At 41.3% G+C, this 21,406-nt stretch overlaps 1 protein-coding gene across 12 annotated transcripts in view; it reads left to right on the plus strand.

Annotated features, from left to right (window-relative positions):
- Window positions 1-7,691: 7,691 nt before the first annotated feature.
- SLC9B2 (solute carrier family 9 member B2) overlaps window positions 7,692-21,406 on the plus strand; it is a 61,673-nt gene continuing 47,958 nt past the window's right edge. For 7 of the 12 annotated variants that reach the window (XR_014023304.1, XM_081304278.1, XM_081304272.1 and 4 more), the window contains exon 1: window positions 7,692-8,085. The gene's annotated coding sequence lies outside the window, so the exon portion shown is untranslated. Of the gene's footprint in view, window positions 8,086-10,784; window positions 10,982-21,406 lie in introns of all 12 variants that reach the window. The other 5 variants (XM_081304281.1, XM_081304282.1, XM_081304274.1 and 2 more) reach the window with 3 other exon arrangements.

The raw sequence follows: 21,406 nt of genomic DNA on the forward strand, positions 1-21,406 counted from the left end.
CCACAGCCTTCAAGGTCTACCACAATAGAAATGAAAGAGCAAAACACCAAAAATGCCAGATGTTGGCCCAGGTGTTACAGGGCTCCTTCCAACCTATGGAAAGGGGGAGACAACAACCCCCACAATGAGGACCCCCTGGGCCCTGCTTTAAGTGTGGTAATGAAGGACACTGGGCTAAGGCTTGCCCTAACCCCAGGGCACCACCCAGACAGTGCCCCAGATGCCGACATCCTGGCCACTGGGGATCAGACTGCCCCAATTCCCGGAGGGGAGCTGAGGTCAGTCACCCTGCCAGTGACTTGCTGGGCCTAGCAGCCGAGGATTGACAGGGCTTCTGTCTTCTGTCCTGACCTATTCAATCACCAAGCAGGAACCCAGGTGGTTATCTGAGTGGATGGGTGTCCCATAAACTTTTTGGTAGACACTGGGCCCACATTCTTGGTTCTGAGAGAGTTTTGGAGAACTACCTATCCCTCCAAATCTCCTATTGTTGGGCTAGGAGTTCAAACCATCATCCCGCACAGAACTCCTCCCCTCACTTGCTCCTTATCTGAGTCCTCCTTTTCACACCATTTTTTGGTTATGCCTCAGTGTCTGGTCCCCTTGCTGGGAAGGGATATATTATCCATCTTGAAGGCCTCCATAACCGTACACTTATTGTCCTCCCCTATTCATATCTCCGCCATGGCTTTACTCCCTGACGAGGAAGAGACGTTACCACTTTGTGTCTGGTGTGGAGACCCCAACGACCACCAGAACACACATTTCCCCCTCCCCTGTAAAATGGTAGATCCCATTGTATGGGACACTGAAACCCTGTCCTCTGCAAATTGCTCTCCCGTGGAAGTGCATCTTAAAGACCCTAACCACTTCCCAAACCAGGCCCAATACCCGCTGCCAACTGCCAGTCTTAAGGGCCTAAAGCCAATCATTCAGAGCTTAATAAGAAAGGGGTTCCTCCATCCCACAAACTCTCCATTCAATACCCCAATTTTAGCAGTAAAAAAGCCTAATAGAACACACCATTTGGTGCAGGACTTACTTAAGGTTAATAAATTCTTCAACCAGGCTCATACATCCCCTGGTTCCAAACCCTTATACTATCCTTTCCTTCATTCCTGCAAACTCCACCTATTTTTCAGTTATTGATCTTAAAGATGCCTTCTTTTCAATTCCACTAACCATCTCTTCCCAAGACATATTTACTTTCACCTGGACTGATCCAGAAACTAGACATTCCCAACAGTTAACCTAGACTGTCCTGCCTCAGGGGTTTCGAGACAGCCCACATATTTTTGGACAAGTCCTCGCTGGAGATCTTGAGGATTTTTTTCCCTCTATGCCCAGACTCAACCCTCCTACAATATGTTGATGACCTCCTCCTCTGTAGTCCCTCATTAGAAACCTCAAAGCCTGACATAGCCACCCTCTTGAATTTTCTTGCTCACCGAGTTTATAGGGTTTCTCCACAAAAGGTGCAGCTCTCTCTCTCTCAGATTGTTTACTTAGGGTTCCACTTTTCCCAAGGGAAGAAAGCTATCACAACTGATAGAAAAGGCCTTATTGAAAGCCTTCCAGTACCAAAAACTAAGGAGGAGATTCTCTCGTTCCTGGGTCTGGCAGGCTATTTTAGGGCATGGGTACCAAATTACTCATTACTTGCCAGACCATTATATGATCTAGCAAAGGGAAACAAGCATGAGCCCTTGTTACTTTCAGCTGCACCACATTTCAGAACCCTCCAGAAGGCCCTCTTACAAGCACTGGCCCTACATCTGCCAGGTGTTAATAGGCCTTTTACTCTCTATGTCCATGAAAACAAAGGGCAAGGCTTGGGGGTGCTGGGACAAATGTATGGGCCCACCTTCGCTCCGGTAGCATACCTTTCAAAACAGTTAGATCCAACTGTCCGGGGATGGGCTCCTTGTCTCCACACCCTAGCGGCCTCCTATGTTTTATTAAAAGAATCACAAAAGCTTACCTTTGGAGCTCAAATCACTGTCACTTCTCATCACCTTGAGGACTTGCTAACGTACAAAGGACTGCAAACACTCCTTCCCTGTCGAATTCTCTCTCTCTTGGTCTCTTTCCTCTATGACTCTTCTGTGTCCTTCCAAACCTGTGCCCCTCTCAACCCAGCAACTCTGTTACCCATTCAGGCTTAAGGTCAAACACAGCCCCCAACACATAAATGCAGGGAAATTGTAGAAAACTTCCTCCCATGCCCAATTGATATCACTGAGGGATCTCTAGACCAATCTGATTATACCTGGTTCACTGATGGCAGCTCCTTTATGCATGAAAAGCTAGATATGCCATAGTGTCCCTATCACGAGTAATAGAAGCCAATCCCCTGCCTGCAAATACCACCAACCAACAGGCTGAGCTGGTAGATGCAACTCGAGCCTGTGAATTGGCAGCAGGGAAAAATCTTACACTTTATACTGATTCCAAATATGTTTTCCACATTCTCTTATCTCATGCAGCAATTTGGAAGGAGAGAGGTCTCCTGAACTCAAAGGGAACCTCTATAACCAACTCCACATACATTACCCAGCTACTACAAGCCTCCCAGCTTCCTAAAAACTTGGAGTTGTCCATTGCAGATCACACCAAAATGACTCCTCCCCCGTCACACAGGGGAATTCAAAAGCACATCAGGCAGCCAGGTCAGCCGCCCTTTCAGACCCCACCTGATCTCTCATCGCCACGTGCTCTCCAACATTACCCAATAACGGAGACCCACCTAAACATGTCCTCTTTACTTACCTCCACTCCATTTTCCACACCAGTCCGCAGACTCTCAAAGCCTTTCTCCACTCTTTCTTTACTCTGACTCCCCAGGATAAAGAAGTGATACAGCAAATCACAGCCTTGTGCCAGATATGCAAAAGAGTGAATCCCAATACATCTTTAAAACCCAGAACCTTCCCTTGTCATCAGGCTAGGGGCCATATACCCGGGGCAGATTGGCAAATCGACTTTACCAAGATGCCCAGTGTAAAAAACTTCAAATACAAACTAGTTTTAATAGACACATTCTTGGGTTGGGTAGAGGCTTTCCCCACCTCAAATAAGCTGGCTACCATGGTGGCTAACATCGTCCTAACCGAAGTAATCCCTCAGTTTGGGATGCCCGCTTCAATCCAATCTGACAATGGGCCTGAGTTTGTCTCTCAAGTAACCCAGAATGTGGCAAAGACATTGTCCATCCCATGGCACTTTCATTGTCCCTATTGCCCCCAAACCTCAGGTAAGGTTGAGCGAGCCAACCACACAATGAAAGACATCATAATGAACTATCTTTAGAGACTCATTTAGATTGGATTAAACTCCTCTCTCTTGCCCTACTAAAGCCATCCCTTGCCTCCCCCTTTGAGATAATGTATGGTCTTCCCCTTCTCCCCCTGGGAATCTCACCAGAGCCTTGGCCCCTCCCCGACCAATATGCTTTTCCCCTCCTCTTCCTTATATGCTCTGAGCTATGGAAGCAACAATTGTTGCTTCCAGATCCAGAGAACTCAGCTGCCTCCTTTCCGCTCAAACCAGGAGAATGGGTCTGCTTTTCTTCCCCAGGGGAAAGATCCTCCTTAACCCCAAAATGGGAAGGGCCATTACAGGTAGTCCTGTGTACACTCAACGCTGCAAAACTCCAACAGGAAGGAAAGAAACTAACCTCCTGGATTCATATTTCTAGGTTAAAACCAGCGGCGAGCTCTCCAGAGGACAATCCCACCACAGCTCCCAACCTTGCAGAACCCCCACAGTCACCCAGATTTACCTGTGAGATATCCCCAGATAACCCTCTCAAGCTCCGTTTTTCACAGTCATGCACCACCTTCCCTCCCGTTCCAGAGGAGAAGAACATACAGAAGAATGGGCCTCCTGATAGGATCTAGGAACCCATGGCAACACAGTACACCCACATCCTTTTTAGACCTATGTCTACTGGCCTTATACCTGCTAACTCTCTTTCAAAGTGTAGTGCAGGGAAGGTTAAACCCTATACCATCCTGTCCCACAAACTGTAGCCAAACTCTTCCTAAGAAGAGTTTTAAATTCTAACGAAACCCCTCCAAAAGACTGTTACCATGGAGATCCCCAGGCCTGTGAACACAATAACAATAGATACTGGGTGGCCATTGGGAAGAACCCAGGCCTGGCTCCTCCCACACCATGCCCAAGTGGCTGGACATTCAATAGGAAGAATTGCTGGAAGAGGACGATTGATATACCCAATTGGCTGCCTGATTTGGTTAAGGCAAAAACAGTCAAAAACCTCTTCTCTCTCTTAAACTTGTCAATATCTCTCTCAATCTGTTAAAGGCTACTAATAATACAGACTATGTACAAGGATGTTGGCTGTTCACTCAAATTACTCAATACAATTTCACTCTATAGGTTCTTTTTATCACATTATTATTATTATTTGCATTACAATTCTTAATATACCTTTATACCACATCTATAGTTTCTTAATCAAGAAAATGACAGTCCTTAATGCTAGGCACTGCAAGATACATAATCAATTCATAGCAAACAATTCTAGATTAATTCATTTGCAGCAAATAATTCTAGGTTAATTCTAAGCACTGCAAAACATACTTAATCATGACAGGCTAATGACAGACATTCCCTCTAAATGCAAAGTTCAAAAGTCTTAAGCTTTAGGCTTTATGTCCAGCAGATGCACACTCACTTAGACCATGGTGATCAGTTCCGGAACCAAGGCAGGCTTCTCCTAGCATGGAGTGGTTAAGGAAAGGATCCAAGGGAGAAGTTGCTGCTCTCACCAAGGTCCAGATGAGGGTAGAGTTTGAGAGTTGTAAGGATCACGCAGAGGATCAGGAAAACGATGACAAGTGATAGGATGTCAGGTCCTCATCAGGCTCTCCAACTCCAGTGCATTCTTGTTTCTGCTGGATGTTTGCTCTATTATTTATACTAAATTTTGGGGCTTTTTACCCCCTTTTCAATCCTTACCAGCTACCACCGGATTTCTCAGTGACATCATTTACCCCGGGGTCAGAAACATCTGGTCTGGTGGTCTCCACCCTGATCTTCTTGCCTTTCCCTCTTATCAGACAAGGACAGCCTGGCAGAGGCTTCACTCTGTTTATCAGGGTGAGGGGAAGTAACTTGTTTGAGGCCAATACTGGAGGGATCTGTTAGGTGTGCCTAGTTTTAATTCCATTAGAGTTTCTAGAAAACTCTTAGACTGGAGTTTTCAAACTGGAGTTTTTAAAATGGAGTTGCTTAGGCTCAGGCCTAAGGCCATGCTCACAGATATTATCACTAATTTGGTATTATTAGTCTAAACAATTTGTATTAAAATGAGCAATTATATTTAACAAGGGCCTAAGAAATATATAGTTAATTAATTGTCAATATTGTGAGTTTGAGAGTTTGTTGTTTTTTAGTTTTGGTTTATTGAGTACAGATTTTTGTCACCAAATTCCAGGATAACTGACAAGAGTATATGAAATTTAGAAATAATTTTTAGACAAATAAAGATTTACTTAATGGGAAACAAAGTTAATAAAAATTTTGAGAAATAGTTTAAATAAAGGTGCAAATGATAACTCTACAACATTTTAGAAGTTTTGTTTTCAGTTTTAGGATTTTATGCTTGTTGTTTATTTGTTGGAAAGACCTCCAAAGACCAAGTGGTAGGATACACCAATACCTAGCTATTCAATAAATGAGCAGTTTATTCTTAGACTTTTCTCTAGGACCTTAATTAGCAAGGAAAATTTCAAAATGGACAATTAAAGGATAACACTTTATGGATGGAGAAGAATATTATGTAGTTGATGAAACTGGGTTTGGAATGCACAACAAAGGATATTTTAAGTAGTTTTGTGAATGAGTTCACTGACTACCTTTGCTCTGGGGTTCTAGATCAAGTATTCCACAGGTAGATAGCAAAGGCTTTTTGTGGCCTAGACCAAGTCACCCAATTTATATTGGATTTTAGTTTCTACTTTATGAAATTCCAGAGTTGGGCTAATCAGTTAATGGAATATTGAAGTTTCTAAGAATATCATGAAATACATTATGCAGGAGTAGGTCTTACATGTATAGCTGTAATGCCAGATTCATGGGACACCAATAGACCTCCAGGAGCCGAATCTAATGCAATAACAAAAGAGACTTTATTACTACCTTGAGCCTGGACTCACAACCATTTTCGACGCAGTGGTCCTGAAGAGTGAGCCCCAACCCTCAGTTCAGTGAGGATTTATAGGTTTTGGGGGGATACTCCATGCATCACAACATCACACAGCAAATCATTTCATACTGCAGGCCGATCAAACAACAACTCCTAACATTGATTAGCACATTCACTGGCAGGAACAAGTTGGGCAAGGGTGATTGGTTAGTTCAAGTGGTGGATACATTTGAACCGATTGGTTTAGGCCGGGAGGGATTACAAGAGTGTTTAAGCTAAATTTGCAGGGTGGCCTGATCATGTTATCAATCACCAAAACTAAGAGGAGGGTCACCTGGCATTTCAGATATTTTGCTGTCTGCCGCTGATTGGTGGTTGCTAGGGGTTGCTAAAGGTCCTCAACTAGCATAACTGAGTCAGGGACACCAGGCACCTCAGATAGCTCCTGTTAAACAACTCAGCAGGGTGGGTTTGTGCCTAGGAGGGCTCTGAGGGTTTTTCCAAGGACAAGGGTCATGCCCCCTCCCTCTGGACAGGCCTTGAGAGAAGCTGGTTTCTCAAAAATGGAGTCACATCAGTTTCTTATAGCTTTAAATCAATGAATTCAAATCAACACATTAGTTCTACAAAATTGATTTTAACATGAACAGACATTCAGTTAGTTCTCTCAGAGGTAACCATAAAGAATGGTAAACATAACAAGCAGTGAAAAAGTGAAGCCTAACCCCCAAATTCAATGTTCTCCTAAGTCATGTTAATCAAATCAGGCAATGTATCAATGAAGATCATATGACTGAAAGAAAAAGGGAAAAAAACTTTCAATTCTGTGATAAGAGGAAGCCTGATGTGACCAGAAATTTTTTCAAGCTTAGAAAAGGTACAGTTCAGTTTAGTTAAAGAATCGTTTTAGATAATCTGAGGAGGAATATTGGATGGACCTGAGGTTCATCACAAGGAAGGATCTGAGAGACAGTGAATGATTTATGTCTGGTGGAGATATTTACTTGACGACAGACCTTCTTGGCACTTGTATAAAGGAGTGAAACCACAGGTAAGGCGCATACACACCACAAACACGGCACGTGCGCGAGCCCGCATGAATGTAGGAGAGGAGGATACGAAGGAAAAGAAGCCACGAAAATGGGAGTGAAAATCAAAAAGAACCAATATGCTGGTGGAAGGGTTAAAATCTAAATCAATACAGAAATAGGGCACGGGTTAAAGAAACGATGAACGCTAAAAGACTTTTCTTTTTGTCATCTAAAGAAAAAAAAATCTTGTTTTCTCACTGACTCGAGAAGACATTCCTGAATAGTACAACTACACCGTGCAGTCGAAATACAGAATTTAGAAGTTGGTTCAGGGAACCATAAGCACGCAAAGGGCTGCGTGTCCCGCATTCCAGGCTCCTGCAAGAAACCGCGCTGCGCTTGGGGGCGCACGCACGCTGCCGACCCTTCCTAGGAGCTCCCCTGGGGAAACGCGCGCACCCTTTTTTTTTAGAACAAGCGACTGAAAGGCCGCACGCTGAGCTTCCCAGGTCCCAGGGCTGCCCGGAGGGCCTCCTGCCACGGGCGGGGGGCGGAGCCACGCGCTGCGGAACCCGAAATCCCTCTTAGGCGCGCCGGGAGGCGGCGGGCGGACCCCCCAGGCTTGCTCCTGAGCCTCCACCCGCGCGCTGGGTAGGCCTCCTCCGGCTGTACCGCTGGGCGTGGGTGTGTGGGAAAGGCGGGGCTGCGGGTAATCGGCCCCAGGATTGGTTATCTGCAGCAGTGCCTGTGGGGCTGCCTGGGGCCCTGCGTCCGGGACACCCAGTGCCCGCTGCCTAGACTGAGCCCCCGACCGTCGCCGCCCAGATGCTCAATTCCTAAAGCACCCGGCGAAGCGGGGTCACCTGCACCACAGCCTGCGCAGTGAGTAGCGGGGGAGAATACCGAGGGCAAAGAAACCCTCTCCGCCGTGTGATTCGTGTAGCTCTAGCGGAGCCCGCGATCCGGAGTGAGCGCCCAACGCTTTCCGGTTGTGGTGTGTGTGTGTGTGTGTGTGTGTGTGTGTGTGTGTGTGTGTAGTGGGATTTTCCTCGTTGTTTTTTAGTTGTCAAATCAACCAGAGGGTGTTGCTTCTGGTGGAGTAGGTTAGCACTCTCAACGTGCTAAGCATCATCAGATCCCATTGCCTGGACCTGCTCAAAGCTGGTGGAAGCTGTGGCCTTTAGTTTATCAGGTATCAGCTTATCATCACACCCTTGTTATGTCACCCTAGACTCTGCTGTGATTTGTTGCACCAAAAGATTAGTGGCGGGAATTCTCCCGTTCCTTTAGCTTCCTAACAAGAAATCTATACCACTAGCAGACACAGAGCAGATGCCTTTGCCAAGTCAACTCCATTTTCTCACCCCTCCCTAATGGGCCTCCACTTGACAGTTATTGCTACTACTCAGTACTCTCGTGGAATTCTAGTTTACTGTTTCCTCTCAAAGTCAGGAATGAAACATCTATTCAGCAAATACCTGTGTGTCTTCTCTATGCCAAACTGGCATATATTATAGTATTTGAAGGTCTGTAGGATAATAACCCTGTCGATACATTTTCATCATTTTTTAGGACTTCAATAAAAGGTATAAAAAGAAAAAAAAAAGAAGAAGAATAGAATTAGTGATCCAGATCTAAGTCCTAGGGCCTGTAGCTGCAGTTGCTAGGTGAATGTGACAGGTGGCACTTGTCCATTCCTGTTTGCTTTTGCCTTCTTGTACAGCAGAACCTGAAAAAGCTAAGAAACATTTCCCCAGACTTCCTTTGAGATAGACTTCTGGATAAAAATTAGGGTCTGGCAAGTAAACTTGCCTGATGTTTCGAAAGCAAGGAGAGGGTGAGGTAGAGGCCACCTTCCTGTTATTTGTAGCTGTTTTCTTTTCAATTTTTTTTTTAGTTGTAGATGTACACAATATCCTTATTTATTTATTTGTATGTGGTGCTGAGGATCGAACCCAGTGCCTCACACATGTGAGGCAAGTACTCTGCCTCTGAGCCACAACCCCAGCCCCTGTAGCTGTTTTCTTCTGGCAAAAAAAGTGCAGGAGATGCCAGTGTCCTGTCTTCAGAATTGTGGGTGTTGAGAGGCACTTATGCAGCTGAGACACTCAGACTCAGTGTCACTGTGTTGAATCACCAGCCCTGTGGCTGTCAAGGGGCAGTTGAGGGAGGTGGCAAGTATATTCTGTGTTTCCTGTCCAGATAGTTTCTAGATCCCAGCATATCTGGGTCACAACTTTAGTGGTGTTCTTAAACTCCAGAGGCCCTGTGTAGCTTCTTGATTATGGCAAAATTCCTTAATGGTTCAGTTACTAGTGTTGTAGAAGTAATTCTTGGGGACCCAGCCTAGACCCTGCACTTTTAGCCCTTCCACAATCTCATGAACACCCAGTTCTCTGTGTACAATCTCTTTCTGCCTTAAATATCTGAAGTGGTTTCTGTCTTCTGCATTGACTCTGATTACTGTGTTTACTACATGTACTCTAAGAGTCACCTAACCCTAATCTCAGTTTCTTTAGATGGGAGGTAAAACCATAGGATTAGCTCCAGAGGCCTGTGGTGATTTGAATGTCTTCAGTTGGGCTTGACCCACCCCAGATAATGCCACAGACTCCACATTACTTATTACCTGCCTGGCTCCTGAAGTCATTTATTTGTTACCCACAGACCCTTGAAAGTCTCTTGCTTTACAAGTATAATGTGAAACATTTCTTCATTTGAAAATATTTACAGAATACAAGAGATTATTGACTATCTGGTTCATGGCCAAATATTTATTAGTCCTATTAGTGTGCTTCTGATTCTTGGTCAGCATACAAATCCTAGTGACAGAACACATTTTTCTTCTGGAGGAAAAAAAGATTTACAATTTTTTTTACACAAAGCTTGGTAACACAGTATCAGGGAAGTGGAGTGGCTTGTGTATGCAATCATATAATGAGGGAGTGCTCTCAGTATTTTAGTCATGTGTCATTTGTGCTAAGGAAGCCACAATTATGATAAGTTCTGGAGTGTTTTTAATAACCTTTTAACTATGTCTTGCCAACATTATTGGATATGGAAAACAAAACATCCCAAAATAGTTAGACCCAGGAGAAAGAAATAGATAGGAACGCCATACAGTGATGACTTTTTTCTCTCCCAACACAAGTCCCTCCCAGATACTGGCCACAGGAGGGGAGATAGTGTCTCATCCAACCTAGAAGTGATAGTCTCTAGGAAATACTAATCTCTTTCAAGACAGTACCTCTCCAGGTGCTTTCCACCAATCCCCAACTCAAGGACTCAAATTCCTGAGTGCCCAGACTGGCATGCTCACTACATCACCCACAACATATATAAGCCCCTCCTTTCTTCGGTGGCTTATTTTCCACCAGGAAAATGGGTCCATTCCCGTAGGTGTAGTCTGGTTCCTGATCAAAGGCTGAGCTGATTTATGAAGTTTGTGCCCAGCCCTGTCTCTTTGTTCTAACAAACATAATGAAAGCTCTTTGTCTTTTAAAAAATCAATTCTCTAATTTGTTTTTCTGTGTCTTCTGTGAAGTTTGAATTTACCAGTGTCCCTTATCTGTGCTCTTCAGTGTACCATGTGCATGGGTGGCTTCCTTCTCAAAGGATATTTCAATAAAAGAAGACAGAGGAGCAGAAGGCATCTCTATGGACTCTATGAAGTACACTGTTTTAGGATTTGGGAGACATAGGCATTGTCTCCATCTTAAACAAGAAGAAACTTGTCCAGACTGATTTATGAATTTGCCCAAGCTAACCTGACTAGGAGGTAATAGCTCAAGAATGTATACTTAGCATTTTCTTCTGACTGCTCAGATCACAAACATTTCTGTGTTCTAATTAATACAGATATACATAGAATTCCCTATATGCACCTTCCTATTCATATTTTATTCTTTGCTCATATGGTTTCTCTGCCTGGAATGGTCTTCTATGGTTTCTTTACATGACCAAGTTGTTTTCTAAGGCTTGTTTCCCACATATCCTGATGCATCCACCCCCAGCCAAGCACAGCAATACCCTCTCCCCTCTGCACTTTTTACATCATAATTAACGTACATAAGGCAACACCAGCTGCTATAACAGAAGAACTCCAAAATCTCAGTAACCAAACACAGCAAAAACTTATTTCTCATGCAAGTAAAGTCCAAGCAGGAGTTCAGCTGGTGCACTTCTATTCAGTGATTCTGGAAGTCAAGATTCTTTCATATTATGGCTTTGCTATCTCCTAAGCACTTAAGAGTCCTTAGTTTCAGAAAGTGGGAAAGAGAGGAGATATGGAGAATTTAATGAAGGCTTCTTGAATGAATCCTAGAAATAGCACATTATTTTATGCCCACATCTCATTAGCCAGTCTACAGGTCACATGCCTATAAGGCAGACTTGGAAATGTTGACTCTGCCCAGGCAGCAAGAGGAAACTAGTTTGGTGAACACGTTATCAGTTTCTGTCCCTCCCTTAAAAAACAGAGACTGTATTTTATTCATTTTTATATCTCTTGTGCCTTACACACCATACAAACACAGTAAAAGATTGATTAACTTCATTGGTTGTTAACATATGCTAGCTAATATGCCTAAAACAGAAACTTGCCACACTTCATGTTGGTTGCTAAGGATTTATCTATCATTCTAGCTTATAAGCTCTGAGTATAGGAACTATGTAAGGCTTTTCACTTCTGCATCACCAGAAGAAGAGCTAGAAATAACCAAAGCTTAATAAATGTTTGTTAAATGAATGAATATGTTCTCAGAGAAAACAGGAGGGCATGTGTCAGCCAGAGGCAGTAGCACAAGCCTGTAACCCCAGCTATTCAGGAGGCTGAGGCAGGAGGATCATCAAGTTCAAGGTCAACCTGAGCAACTTAAAATAGAAAGGGCTAAGCATGCGGCTCAGTGATAACACAGTTACCTACCATGCCCTGGGCCCTGGGGTTCAATCTCCAGTACAATAAATAAATAAATATATGTTTTAAAAGGAGTCTGTTTTTGCAAAGTTAGGATATATTATTTGAGAAGATGACATTTGAGTTAGATTTTGAATGACCACTAGAATTTTACAAGTTATAGTTAAAGCAAGAAATGAAATGAAACTTACAAGTAGTTAAAGTAAGAAATGAAACATTGTTTTTGTTGTTTCAGGAATAGGCATTTAAAAATAACCAAATATTTACATGCCCAACTTTTTTCATTCAGTATTCAAATATTACAATTGAACTTTGGGGATGAAGGAGGGATAAACTATATATAAAAAACTATATATAATCTTACAGTTGATATAATTTCTATTGACTAAAAACTTTGAAATTGTTTTTTTAGTCCCTGAAATGTTATTTCCTGCAGTTTTTAGAAGTATCAATGCAAATGCAGTGTTCTAATCAGTCATCCTTTAAGAAGATTTTGCAATGTGTTAAGCTAAAAGCTCCTCATTGCTGCCTCTGATCAGAGTGTCTTAGAGTTGCTTTTGAATCAAAATCACCTTTTGTACTACTTTGACTTTGGCTGTAGTGACAGGACTTTTGGCCAAAAGTCCCTTAAAAAATAAAAATTTACTTTTCTCACAGAAGATGTCTGGAGGTAAGTGGGTCTGTGTTAGCTTTTTTTCATCGCTATTAACAAAGTGCCCAACAAGAACAGCTTATAGAAGGAAAAGTTTATTTTTGTTCATAGTTCCAAAGGTTTAATTCATGGTGGGCTGACTCCATCGTTCTGGCCCCAAGATGAGGCAGAACATCATGGCAGAAGGGTATGGTGAAGGAGTGCTGAGGAATTCATGGTGGCCAGGACGCACAGAGAGAGGAAAATGGGCCACGGGAAAGATGATTCCTTTCCAGGGCAAGCACCCAGTGACCCACCTCCTCCAACTATGCCTCACCTTTCTATAGTTACCATTCAAATTAGGATGGACTGATTAGGGTAGGTTCAGTTCTCATAGTCTAATCATTTCACCTCTGACCATTCCTGCATTAACATGGGAGTTTTGGGAGACAACTTATATCCAAACCGTACAGCGTCCAAGGTTTGTTTAAAAATTCAATGGTGTCATAGCCCTTGGTTGCTTTCTGGGATTAGCTAATCCTCATTTTTTTTTATTAGTCAATAATGGTTGCTAGAGTTCAAAGAAACACAGTCTCATCCATAACCCAAACTTCCCAACCTCCCCTCACATATGTATTTAATAACAAAAAGAGATTTTTTCTTTTTATTAAGAAGGAAAATCTTACCATTGACTCCCAGTAGCTTTGCCTATAAATTCCACTGGCAAAAAATGAATCAAGCTTAGCCCTAAATCAACAACTGGCAAAGAGGAATGTTGTTACAGAGGTTGATTTAGATCAATACTGATTTTATCACTAAAGCCAAGGAAGGGACATACTGTCATACCTGAACACGTAGTTTTTAGGTAGGCATTAAGTTATGTCTTCTACACTTCCTCAGATTAAATCTTTCGAGATTTTTACTTCAGTAAACCTAAAAGTAATATTTTATACTTTCAAAAAATTACATTTGCTCTTTATGGGGAGACAAAATAGAAAGAAAAGCAATTAAGCAAAGTAAGGCCCCTTCTTACCTTGGGATAGTTGCACTGGATTCATATTTCATTATACAGTGTTTTTCTTCAAGAAGAGCCAACCAAAGCGATAGATTAAGTAAGTAAATAGCATAGTGGTTGTTTGGCAATGCTGTGGTTAACACACCTGAAGCTTTTAGATAAGGTCATTCTCGTTCAGGAAAACATTCTTCGTCATTTCAATAATTGTCAAGGAAAGTTTTAAGCCCTCCTCTGTGGCCTGTGAATTCCTCACTGCTGAGTAGGACTCCTTTTGAGAGCATTGACCTGAGTTAAGCAAAGTCCAGAAACTGCAATGTTTGTTCATGTAGAAATCCTGTATGAGCCTGAGAACCCATGCTTTCAACACACGAATGGGTAAACACCACAGGTGGGAGATGGTTATTAATGTGGTCATTAGATAATATCCAATGACCAATCATAGTGATGCTCTTTTAAATGCATGAATATACTACGCAGAGTATTCCAGCAATGCCTTCATCCATTCCTGTTGCTCTGGTAAAATATCACGAATTGTATAATTCACAAATACAGTAATAGAAATGAATTGCTCACACAGTTCTTGAGGCTGGAAATTCCAAGATTATGGTGCCTACAGATTTCGTGTCTGGTAGGGGTTTGCAAGATGGTGCTTTCTTGATGCATCCTCACAGGGAGGAAGGGATGGACACTGGCCGAAGGGGAAGAGCCAAAGGCACTACACTGCTCTTTTCAAACTCTTTTAGTCAATTTTTTCATCACTGTGACCAAAATAAATGATGAGAGAAACGTAGAAGAGGAAAAATTTATTTCAGCTCACAGTTTCAAGTCTATGGTTGGCTAACTCCATAGCTCTGGGCCTGAGGTGAGACAGAACATCATGGTAGAAGGGTGTGGCAGAGAAAAACAGTTCAGGACATGGCAACCAGGAAGGAGAGAGAGAGAGAGAGAGAGAGAGAGAGAGAGAGAGAGAGAGAGAGAGAGAGAGAGAGAGAGAGAGAGAGAAAGGGTATGCTCCACTCACCAGGGACAAACTGTATACCCCAAAGGCACAACCCAAGTGACCTACTTCCTGTAGCCACTCCCTACCTGCCTACAGTTACTGTCAGTAAATCCAGTGTATTAATCCACTGGTAGGGTTACACCTTTCAATCTAACCATTTCACCTCTGAAAATTCTTGCATTGTCCCACATATGAGCTTTGGGGGGATACCTCATATCTAAACCATAACATAAGAACACTAGTCCCATTCATGAGGGTGAAATGCTCATGACTTACTTGCCAAAAGGCCCCATCTCTTAACTGTCCCTTGAAGGTTTATTTCCAACATGAACTTTGGAGGGACACATACATTCAAACAATAGCAAGCAATATATGTAAGTGCTTGGTAAGATTACCTATCAAATGTCATTCTATCCATATGACAAGAAATAACAAAGAGTAACCCGTCTTTATCCTGCAGCAATCTGTCAGTCATAATTGAATTGATAGCAACAAGTGTATTTTACTTGCCTGAGATCCTACACACATTTGCAAGCTGATTATTCCTTTATATCTTCTAGAATATTATGGAAGGCATTATTAAACATTTATATTGGTAAAATAAACTAAAAAATATAAGACTCATTTAACAAATACCTCCTTTATGAGCAAGCATATTTATAGAAGTGGTTTTCAAAGTATGCTTCACTTGCCAAGAGAACAAGGAGTGAACCAGTAAGAATCCTGCAGCTCCAACTTTATCTGTTCCACTTGTTGAATTTAAGATAATATATCATTTGATGAATTTTTTTACTTTAAAAACAAATATTTGAAAATTATTTCTGTAAAAGATTCTAGGCTTTTCCCCACCTTCTTTGAAAATCACAAACACAAGAAATGACCTTAAACTGTGTGAGGTGAAATTATCTCAAATCAAATCACCAGAATGTATCTGTGAAAAAAAAATAAAGAAAACCATATTATTTTCTTTTCTCTAAAGCTTTAAGAATTATATGGATTCCCTTTTTAAATGTAATTTTATTGTAAAGGATCTTAACAATATCTAATTGTAGAAAGTAAAAATTGGAAGTCCAACTACTCTATTTCCCTACTCAAAGGAAACTGCTAACATACTTGTTTCTTTCTGTTTATTTACATACATGTGCCTACATAGAACTGATTTTGTTCTTTACCTAAGTGCAATTTTTTTTTTCAAATGTGAAGGTAAAAACCGTCTCTTTCGATTTCACAGCTCTATAATTTTGGTGGCATATGTCCCTTATATTGAAAATAAAGTTCAAATTAAGCCAAGATAGTTTCCAAGTATCTGAATTAGTTCCATAGGAAATTCTGGTTATTAGGTATGCTAAAGAGGAGCATGAGGGCTGGGGTTGTGGCTTAGTGATAGAGTGCTCTCCTAGCATACATGAGGCTCTGGGTTCAATCCTCAGCACCACATAAAAATAAAATAAAGATATTGAGTCCACCTAAAATTAAAATAAATAAATAAATAAATAAATAAGAGGAGCATGAATGGCCAACAGCCTTTGCATATATTTTTAGAAAATGCTTGACCTACTAGCCTTCAAGCAAATGGATAATCACAACAGTCTTAATTAGTCAAGTCGCTTGGCTTGGATCAGACTTCACACTTCTATTGAAATTTGTATTTGAACTGTAGACCCTCATTAAATTCATCTTATTTACTGAATTTATGAGATCTATAAACTTTTGCCTTTAGTAGCTGAATAAATTTTTTCTAATATAATTAAAAGATTGTTTATCATTCTCACTGATGCCATATCTTGATTGGGAAGCTTCTGTGTATAGGTACTTTTAATGTTTAAGTAAAAAGTAACTTGCCTTCCTAGTTTTCAGTATAATTATCCAATACACAAAAGTCTTTCAAAGTATCTCAGTTTAACTGAAATTTAAAAAAACAAAAACCTCCTTGATTCTTAAAATCTTAAGGCATACCTGAGTGACAAGTAATCAGTTAGTCAGTTAACTAATAATTTGGAGGATGTAAACAGTATTTGTCATGAGACACAACATTTATTTTGTCACCAACATTGTACAACTTAAATGGATTTATAACTTTTAGTTTATAATAAACTATAACATTCTGGAATGGTTTAGATAAGCTCTCTGAAAGGCCCATAGGTTAAGGATGTGGTTGCTGCTATTGGGAGGTAATGGAACCTTCAGGAAGCAGGATCTGGTGGGAGGAAGTTGATTTTCTGGGAGTGTGCCGTTGAAGGGTGTGTTAGTCAGCTGTGATCAAAACACCTGTCAAGAACAAGTTAGAGGAGGTTCACAATTTCAGAGGTTCATTCCATGGTCAGATGACTTTATTGCTCTGGGGCAGAGAAGAGGCAGAACATCATAGCAGAAAAGCATCCCTGTACTTACAGTGGCCAGGAAACAGAGAAAGACAGGGAAAGGTGCTACAAGGAAGATGAACACCTGCAGGGCACACCTCCAGTGACCTATCTCCTCCAGCTATGGCCCACCTGTCTACATTTACCACCCAGTACAGAAATCGGTTCAAATTATTAATTTTTCAAATGGATGAATCCACTTATTAGGTTGTAGCTCTAATAATCTAATAATTTCACCTCTGAACATTCCTGCAATTAACACAGGAACTTTTGTAGGACACCTCAGATCCAAAACATAACAAAAAATAAATTGGAAACCCAGGGCCTTATTCTCCCTCTCGTTGTTTTTGGGACACCATGAGATTAACAGGCCTCCTCTGCTATAGCTCCTACCATGAAGCGCTTTGTTGCCTGTGGTGCACCACCCGTAAAGCTACTTGAGTGGTCTTTTACTCAGGACTGAGCCATGGGGGACTTAGTTCTCTCTTGGGAAAGAGGATCCTGGCATTCCTGTGTGTAGACTGCCCAAGGTGTGAAATCTCTGCCCTCACTCTACCAATGGGACAGCTCTGGTAGCTCTGAAATTGGGCATGACCCATTGCATTTGGACAGCCCATCTCCTGCCTCATTTGGTGAAGAACATTCTGTAGAAAACCTTTGAAGTTCCCCTGTGTAAATAAACCAAAGGTGGGCTCACTCTGTCTCTCTTCCCGGTGTGGAAGCAGGACCTCTAAAGTCGTAGAGCCCTCCCACCCTCACTTTTCGAAATCACTTCCGTGTTGTGTGGTTTCTTCGCAGCTTCTTTTTCTTAGCTTAATTTCACAGCCAGCCCACCTCACACAGAGGAAGCCCAAATTCTATCACCCACATGGGACCTGGGCGAGAGTTGCCACATCCCAAACAAGTCCAAGTGATCATGGACTTAAACTTCTGAAACCCTATGTCAGAATAATCTTTTCAAGTTGATCATCTTAGGTATTTCCTCACAATGACAGAAAGCTGACTCACACATTGGTAACTATGGGAGAGAGTAAAGCTGAAGATAATAGAAAGTAGAAAATAAAAATATTGATATTTGCTTTTAAAAATATTGATATTTGCTTTTGAATGTGTTTTCAAACATAGTTAAATATTTTGATATATAGAGACAAATATATGTATATATGTGTGATTTTAAACAAAACATGTAGCAGAGACTATGAAAAATACAATGCACTTGTTTGGTAGAAATTACATGAAGTTGAAGATATAGATTAAAGTGTTATGCTTGAATTCAGGACCCCCAAAGACCACCAGAGACCAAGATTGATGTAAGCAGCAAAGAGGTATTTATTTCGAGCTAGCTCGGTCCTCCGCGTGCACACGCAGCAACTGGTGACACTGAGAGGCCCCGAGCCCAGGGTTGGCAGCAGTTTTATACACTCTTTGGGGAAGGCAGGGACCCCCACATACATCATAGCATTTCTTAGCAAATCATCACACACCACGGGAAAATCAAACAACTATAAAACATGATTAGCACATTCACTGGTGGGAACAAGTTGGGTAAGGGTGATTGGTTAGTACAAGAGGGGGATTCGTTTGAACTGATTGGTTTAAGCCACGAGGGGAGTACGTGCTGAACTACATGGTTTCCCAACATGTTATCAACCACCATAAACTACTGGGGGTCACCTGGCATCCCAGGTATTTTCCCTGTCTCAAGCTGATTGGTGGTTGCTAGGGGGTTGCTATGGGCCCTCACCTAGCCTGAGTCAGGGACACCTTGCATCACAGATCTCTCCTGTTATTTGCAGCCAAACAACTCAGCAGGGTGGGTATGTACCTAGGAGTGCTCTGTGGGTCTTTCTAAGGACAAGGGTCACGCCAGCTTCCTTGGACAGGCTTTAATCTGAGGTAGAGGCTGGTTTTTCATTACCCCCTTTGTCTGGAAACTTGGGAACCAATCAGTTCCCTCAGTTGGGGAACTATCTGGGCAGGCTCTACATCTTGGTAAACAGTAACCCTCAGGGGACAGTCTTCAACTTCCCAGACTCACTCAAAATTGGCCTCCTAGATCCAACCTGACTGGATTTACCTATCTACACTATCTATTTCTGGCTTCATTCCCCCCTCTAATTTTAGTAACTCCTTGTTGCTGTAAGGAGAAGGGGCGACGGCTCATTCTGGCTGCTTCAGAGCTGAAAAGGGGTGTCGAATGTGAGGGGGCTCGACGACATGGGAGACGACATGGGGGACGTGTGAGTTCCCTTTTAGAAGTCAGTTCCATTTGAAAGTCTGGTTGGGAAAAAACAGGTTGTCATCTGGGGATGGATGCTTCTATGAGAGAAACAAAAGCCATGAGTACTGAATAAATGTTGCAGCAGCTGGAACATGTCACTGTATATAAGTTCCCTCACCAGGCTTTAACATCCCCAGTTACCAGGACTGTAAACATAACATTTAACTTTTAGTGTTACAGATGTCCTTCCCCTTAAGATATAGTTTAATAACTGAATGTCATCTGATCTTGCAAAACCCTTTTACTAGTATGACCTCTGTGTCTAATAGAGAAACTTTTAATTCTGTTACTTAGGGCTGCATAATCATACTAGCAAACACCAAGCCTACCTGTGTAGGTTAGGAATATCTGTAGGCCTTAAACTAAAAACTACTCTGGCAGTTCCTTTTGATAGTTATCAGGCATTCCTGCCTAAGAATCTCTTTTGTAGCCTCCAGTCTTACTTATTCTTGAGGGCTAACACAAGGTGTATACCTTAAGTTGCATTCAACTATTATTATTATTTAAAATGCCCAGGAATAGCTGTGTTTTGGTTCTAACTGTCTTTGCTAAGTGTTTAAGATGAAGCAAGTCAAACTGACTTTTGTTTCTATCTATTGTTAACAGTCAGCTGAGTTTCCTTGGGAATCCTGGGGGAACTTTGGAGAAGCTTCTCAATTCTGCTAGTGCCATTTGCGCTAGGATGGGTCCAGGCCTTGCTTGACCATGTGGCTTCCCTTGGAAGCAACATGAATGTCTCCCTTCTCCGATGACCCTCCTCTTCATAGCAAATGCACTGATTGGCTTTCTGTTCTCCAGTGGTCTCATTAGTCTCCCTGATCAGGAGGTTATGTGGCCCAGAGTTGCAAAGCTCTTTAGACAAGTCCCCTATTCCCTGATTCAGACTGACTCAGAGGGCAAGAGCCAAATATTGGTTTTCTTGGCCCTTTTAATTTAACTTTAATTTTAAAACTTAATCTTAAACATCCAGCAAATAAATTTCAACAGCCTTCTACTAAGAGCACTGGGCTTTAATGTTTTTCTCTCTATCCTGTAGGTGATAACTCATTATCTTAAATCAACCCAGGTTGTGTGTTCTTAAAGCAGTACCTCTGCAAAACATTAACAGGCAATCTTTAGACCATTTATAAGAAAACTATAAAACAAAATTAACAAGAGTAAAAACATATTTAGTTCATGTAATAGCTACCTTGAACTTTGGCAGAGTTATACATTATAATCCCCTGTTTGAGATCCTAGTAATCTTAAAAAAAAAAAAAAAAAAAAAAAAACTTTTGGAAACAACTTTAAATGTACTGAAATCTGGCCTACTTCTTTCACAATCATTCTCACATGTAGTAAGATGGCACACAGAGCCTCATCTCAGGTAAGGCAGGGGTCTTCATAAATCTTAAGTAAAGTGCTCTAGTTCTGAAGCTGATCTTTGCTTTTTAAACATCATATTATAAAGCTTACATAAATTGTTGCTCAAGTTCACATGAATATTAGCTAACACAATATAATATCACATCTAAAACATAAATTAAAGAAAGGCTGAAAACTTTTAACCTTTTGTAGAAAAGTAGCAAAGTACTTTTGTGTTTTACAATATTAACCTTTACACAGATTAGGCTCTCATTAACTTAAAAATAAATACATTTAAATTGTACCCCAGTGTAAAAAGTAGCATAAAACTTTACATATCCTATTGATAACAGGTCCAGTTATAGAACATCAAATGATATAAATAAATCTCCAATATGTTTTTCTTTTAAGCCTAAAATTACTATACAACTTTAGAACACCAGCTTGATATAATGCTCTTTTAAAGCTTCTACCTTACAGACTTGTATACCTGGAAGATACGAACACATTAATAGCACCACAATTACACTGATGATTTTATATTAACCAAGTTTAGCTCTTAAAGAAATAACATATTACAATATTGCAAAATAACAGTTGTTGTTTAACCATAGTTGTATAATTTTAATTTCTTTAAGATTACTTGCTCAAAAAACT

The sequence above is a fragment of the Spermophilus citellus genome (genome assembly GCF_964194105.1).
Source record: "Spermophilus citellus genome assembly, chromosome: 8".
Taxonomy (NCBI): Eukaryota; Metazoa; Chordata; class Mammalia; order Rodentia; family Sciuridae; genus Spermophilus; species Spermophilus citellus.